Genomic DNA, 7,070 nt, shown 5'->3' with positions numbered 1-7,070 from the left:
TGCACACATTCATTTTTTTAGTCAAAGATAAAGAGCATCAATTCACTTGTTTACTCCCAAAAGACTATAATGGCTGGACCTTTTGCTGGAAGAAACTGATGAAGAAATCCATCCAGGTAACTTGTGTGGCGGCAAGGAGCAGAAACATGATTCTGCAGCTGCTATCTGCCGGGGATGTTACTATTCTGAAGCAGAAATCAGCATCATATACAAGGTTCTAATACTTTGATCTAGGATGCCAATATAACCTGGATCCCATTGCTGGGCAATGTATCTTACCAACATCAATAAAAGTCTATTCTTTCTGCAAAGTGGACATGCAAACTGTGTTATTAGATATAATCCTCATACAGTGCAATGACTCACTAAATTGTAAGCTTTTAATCTAATTGAATTGTTGTGTCTTGGAAACAACTTTCATTTCCTTATTCCTATCCCATGCGGCCTGACAACCTATGGTAATCAACTCTATATTATTTATTATTATTATTGCCAAGGCTGAAGGGACAAAATACATCTTTTTAAGACTGCCTCAGGGAATCCTCATAGTTTTGCAATTTCTCAGGATTAATGTAAAAGTAAATTTATTGTATGAAAATGTTTGCATTAGTGCTGAATGCTCAAATAGATCCTGCCAGATGATATAATCTCACAGAACACATTTGAAATGCAATCATCATATACATAGTTATGTATATATATACATATGTGTGTGTATATATATACATACACATGAATGAAAGGTAGAGAAATGATCGCAGAGATAAAATTGAATGCTTAGTCAGCAGTGGAAAACATTGATTTCTGTCTGTTTTGTGAATGTAACAACTGCAAGAGTATATGGTACATAGTAGAACAGCTGGAATTTCTACCAAATCATTAGGCAAAACTACGATGGTGATCAATAATGGCAGTAACTAGCAGTGCACACTAGTACCTTCCCATGTATTGCATGTATTTAGTTTCTGCCTAAGCAATTTGTCTGTTTTTCTTCCTACTTTCACAGCATCACCAAAATTGAAACACCTGCTGTCATATACCCCTTGATAAATCACTGTGCTTTTAACCTCTTGGTGCTGCTCTCAGAACTCTCTCCCTCTCTCCTTCTCTCTTTCTCTGCCTCTCTCTCTCAAATTACTGATACGATTTCATTGTATAGATGTAAGGTACATATTTGCATGCCAGTCTAGACCAGTTTCTGAAAACTAGTGTGAGTATTTTATCTAAATGGTATCCTTTAGCACATGGAACTCATAATGGCAAGAAATGAGGATAATATATATAAAGATCAGCATGAAGAAATTTCAGAGATCTATTGAAATAAGAGATCTCATAGAAAAGTCATAAGTAAATAGAAATGATACCATTGAAAATATCATAATAAAACATACCTAAAAGTCATAACTATACAGAATTACGTGTCATATGTGTTTAATATAATATTAAATGCTGAGCTACATGATTAAAGGGTATAGATACTGATATCCCTGTATAGTTAGACCTTTTTTCCTTTTTACTAATCTTGGAGTTCTATTTTATTCCACTGATCTTCATGCTTGTTTTTGTGCCAGAACCATGATGTTTTGCATACAGCAGTTCCCCCACATTTTTGTATCAAGATTGCTTGCATTTCCAGATGAGTTCATCATAACTTTATTCATAGACCATGATGTTTGGCATACAGCAGTCATGTAACATGTCTTCAAATTTGATAAAGAGGTGTTTCCAGCTTTGTTTGTATTAACATTTCTTTAAATCTATTGGGTTGCTTGTATTTCCACATGAGTTTATTATAATTTTATTCTAGATCTGAGAAGTACATCCTGAATATTTTTTATTGGAATTGCGCTTAATCTATCAATTGCTTTGAGTAATATGGACATTTTGATGATACTTATTCAACAATTCCATGAACATGGAAGATTTATGCATATTTTGGCATCTTCTGTTGTTTTATTCTTTTTTTAAATATTTATTTTTATTAATTTTTTATTAGAAAGGCAGATATACAGAGAGGAGAGACAGAGAGGAAAATCTTCCGTCCGATGATTCACTCCCCAAGTGAGCACAATGGTCTATACTATGCCAATCCGAAGCCAGGAGCCTCTTCCAGGTCTCCCACGTGGGTGCAGGGTCCCAAAGCCTTGGGCCATCCTCGACTGCCTTCCCGGGCCACAGGCAGGGAGCTGGATGGGAAGCGGGGCTGCCGGGATAGAACCGGCACCCATATGGGATCCCAGGTGTGCAAGGCAAGGACCTTAACCACTGCACCACCGCGCCAGGCCCTGTTGTTTTATTCTTTAATGTTTTCATTAAAGAGCATCTTCACATCATTGGGTAAACTTATCTCATTGTACTTCTTTTAGCGATCATGAATGTAACAGATCTTACAATTTCTTTCAGTCATAAAACTGTGTATGAAAAGGCTTTTGATTTTTACTTCATTTTGTAGCTTGAATCTTTACCAAACTCACTTTTGGTTCCAATGGTATCATACTATACTTAGAGTCTACACACCGAAAATAAAATGATCATCATCAATACGAAAGAACATGAAGACAGAAAATTTTCCCTGTAAAGTTACAATGAAAATGCAAAAGAAACAACAATATTTATGTGAAATGGTGAGCCAAAGTTAAAACTGAACAATATTATAATTGAATGTAAATGGGTTATATTACTGAATTCACAGATAAAATGTCTGAATGAACTGAAAAGTAAAATTCAGCAGTTTTCTGCTTATTGGAAACTGATCAACAAGCAAGAAAGCCATTTTTTTCATTTAAAAAAACTTTAAACAATATAAAATTATTCCATGCTGATAGAAAGTTGAAAAGATCAACACTGCCCATCCTAATATCAGATAAAATAGCCGCATAATGCTAAAACAATTTAAGAGACAGGAGCATTATACACAAAGGAAGGAATTAGCCACGGGACTATGTAACCTTAGTAAATGGGACCCAGGTACCTGGCTCTTTAAAAGAAACATTAATAGATATAAAGGAAAACACAGATTCAAATACAAGTGCAAGAGGGGGATTTCAGGACCCTGCTTTCAGAAATATAAATTTGACATAGACAGAAAAATCAACAAAGAAACAGTAGAACTCATCAATATCAGATAGAAGCAAAATGGAACTGTCATCTACATAATATTTTATTCCACGGTTGCAGATTTTCATTCTAGTTTTCATTGCATGTAGTTTTCTTTAGGCTACAAAATACGAAAGACATAAAACAAATCTCAGAATATTCAAAAAAAAAAAAAACTGAAGCCATGAGTTATCTTTCCCTTACATAGAGTTATCAAGCTGGAACATAGAAACTTAAGAAGCTGTAGATAACATGCAGTCACCTGGGAATGGCACATTTGCTGCTGAATAATGTGTCATAGGAGAAATCACAATGGATATATAAAAACTCCTAGAAATGAGTGAGAATAGAAACACAACACATCACAACTTGTGGATACAGGGAGTGGAATTCTAGGTGTTCATAATTCCGCAATATCTAAAAACCATCCACTCCGAGCATGGAGAAGGCATTCCCTTGGAGGAGGTGGGAGGGCACAGATGAGTGATGACAGACTCCACATTCACTCATCAAAACTTGAGTAGTTGAAACAAGAAGTGCAGTGCCTGTACACGTGTCCATATGTGCATGCCAGTCTCTGTGCAGGCAAATGCAATTTCATGGTTCTGTTTAGCCCATTGACATTGTGTCTGGGATTGTGGCCAGGCAGGAGGGGGCCCCTCACCTGTAACTGTAAAGAATGCACACACCACCACTTTCTAAAGGGCTGAGGTGCAAGGCGGAGTCCTCACAGGCAACTAGGCTGAGAACACCTCTTCTCTCTGCAATCTGCCAAGGTGGAATCCTCACAGGCAACTAGGCTGAGACCGTCTCTTCTCTCTGCAATCTGCCAAGGCGGAGTCCTCACATGCAGCTGGAGATGAGACCGTCTCTTCTCTGCAATCAGGGCAGACTTGCAGGTTTGAACAAAGATCCATAACAAACTATTCATGACATTCTGATGCAGAGTTCATGGGAATTCTGTGACTTTGTAACAGCACATAGAAACAAATTATTAAGATAAATACATCAGCATGTATAAGGATGAAAGATTCTGAAAAAATGAGATTTGGAAAATTAATCAAACAGAAATATTAAAAATGAATAATCAAATATAACAAACAAAAAAATGCAAAGCTTCAAGTGGTTCATGATGAAGAAGAAAAATATTTATGATCAAAGTCAAATCCTTGGAAATATGAAGTCTAACAAAAAGCCAAAAAGAAAAAGCCTGAAAACTCAAAAGTGTGCTCAAGATTAGTGAAACTCCATCAAGTGACCAAACATACAGATCTGAGTATTCCATGAGAGATGGCAAATATAAAATGGATTAAAAGGCCTATAATAGCAGAACACTTCGCTATGTTGAAAAAGAGAACACCAAGTACCGGAAACAAATAAAGTTCCTAATAAGCATGATCAGAAACGCCTTCATTGCAACACACTAGAGTCAAACTCTAAACATCAGAATAGAAAAACCTGGACCCGGCACAGTGGCCTAGCGCCTGAAGTCCTCAATTTAAAGGTGTCAGGATCTCATATAAGTACCAGTATTAATCCTGGTGGCCCCACTTCTCATCCAGCTTCCTGCTTGTGGCCTGGGAAGGCAGCCGAGAATGTCCCAAATCCCCATAACCAGCATGGGGGACATGGAGGAGTTCCTGGCTCCCAACTTCAAATCGGCTCAGCTCCAGCCATTGTGGTCATTTGGGGAGTGAATCATTGGACAGAACATCTTCCTCTCTGTCTCTCCTCTTCTCTGTATATCAGACTTTTTAATAAAAATAAAAATAAATAAATCTTTAAAAGAAAAAAATAGAAGAACTAAAGTGTCCAAGAGAGAACACTCCCAATTAGCTTCAGAGATTCTCCAATTAGACCAAACACTGATTTCTTGTCAGAAACTCCATTGGGTTAGGAGAGAACACACTGAAATAGCTTAGCTCTTTCAACAAAGAAACTGCCAACCAGAATACTGTATCATAATCAATCTGAAACAGAGATTTTCCTAAACAAGCAAATTGAATTTTCTGGAATATATAGAGCCTTAGGACGTTTGCTTGCATGTATGCTACCAACAGCTATGAGAACGATTATCACCAAAATAAAAGAATGTGAAGGTAGAAGATCTTGAGAAGGATGTGGTAACTAATGATGTGCAAAAAAGATGTAAGCTACAGGAGCAACACTGGCATCTGACACTGGATTGTTGCAGACTATGCCTATACTCTTGGGGATCAATAAATTTGCTTTTCTATTTGTCATTTGTTGAGATCTTTACCTAATGGAGTGTTAAGTTAGTGACTACAAAATAAATGAGTTCTACCATTGTAAAAATAATAAAAAAAAAAGAGGGTAAGCAGAAAGGAAAATGGTGGGTAGGGTGTGAAATATCTCTATGCTTCAAAATCTGTATTGTTGGGTTTGCACACTTCACAGTTTTTCAAGAAATGCAAGGGGGAAAATCCCATTAACATTAGATTTACATGATATCTTCTGTGTTTCTCTGAGCATTCTAAAGATCCCATTCAGAAGAACCAAAGGTGAAAAATATAAATATGTAAATGTTTTAACAAAAACTGGCCTGTACTCAAAGCTCAAAATAATGTGTGTGCTAGATGCACAAACAACATAAATATTCACAGGATAAAGTTCTTCATAAATTCTAAAAAAGAAATATTTGAATAACTTTGAGGGTATTCTGATTTGAATGCAGCAAAGAATTCAAACTCTAAGATTGGAAAGCATCTAATGTATGTCTTAAAATCAAAATGAAGCTATAAAAAAACTTGTTTGTGTCAAAGTATAATGAAATAAATGCTGGCTGTTTCAAGGGACTCATTATCACCGTGGTGACAAGACTCCCAAATACAGCCCAAGTTTCAACTAAAGGCCAGATTTGTTATTGTTGTTGCTGTTGTTGTTTAAAAGAAGAAGAACTTATAAGAATTAAAGGATGTTTGTGCCTAGGATGGATAATAAACAGGTCTCAGGAAGATTTTGAACAGAAAGTAAAGATAAAAGAAAGGTAAAAACGGGGATTCTCTACCTCTAAACTGCATGCTTCATCCTGGAGAGCTGGATGGAGAAGTAACTGAAGGCACATTAGGAAACGAGCTGAAGGACTCAACAATACTTCATCCTAAAATGTGCTCTCACTGAAGCTGAACATAAGAGACTTTACTGTCTACTTCCACTACTGGGTGCAGGAGAATAATTCATTCAAGCTAACCTTTCGATTGGGTTGAAGTAAGAGATCATCAACTTAAGAACTTAAGAGTTATATGACATTTGACGAATTTGGAAAATAATAGCGGGATTTGGAAATTACACTGCCCAGAGGAATGAAGGTTCTTATTGATCATCTTCCTCCCTCTGATCCTCCACACGTGCTTTTATTACTTCTTAGGAATTGTCATCTTAACAATGTGTATTTGACTTCTTTCCCTTGTAGCTGGTTTCCTACAACAGTGCTTCACATGAACAGGGATATTTTGTCTGTCTGCTTATTACACCAAAAAAAAAAAAAAAACCAAGAAAATGTGCCTGCACATCCAGGCTACACACACACACACACATTAATCCATGTTCAAATCTTGTTAAAGAGAACACTCCCTGGAATGTCAGAAACTGAACTGTTCTCAGTTCTGCACCTTGTGCCACAAGGCCAATCCTCCCACACCTGAACACCGGTGCTAACTCCATGGAAGGGTCTTGTGGAGCCTTCATCATCTACTGTAATCACTGACACCCAGTTCCTGAGGCAGAGATCACCGCATCCCCTTCTGTGTAGCATTGAGACTACATCATCTGTGGTCATCTCCTTGGTAGAATCGAGTTTCTGTCAGATGGTCAGGGTCCTTCTCCTACACTGTCTGACATCAGAGTTCATCTGCCATCATGAAAAGATGGGGCTTCTAGAGCTTGAGCCCACCACTAACATATATGTGACGTCCGGGTCCCAGCACAGCAAAGAAGCACAGCACTTCTGATTT

This window comes from Ochotona curzoniae, unplaced genomic scaffold (assembly GCF_017591425.1).
Source record: "Ochotona curzoniae isolate NIBS_2020 unplaced genomic scaffold, NIBS_Ocur_1.0 contig_2148, whole genome shotgun sequence".
In the NCBI taxonomy this organism is placed as follows: Eukaryota; Metazoa; Chordata; class Mammalia; order Lagomorpha; family Ochotonidae; genus Ochotona; species Ochotona curzoniae.
Note: the sequence above shows the minus strand (reverse complement) of the source record.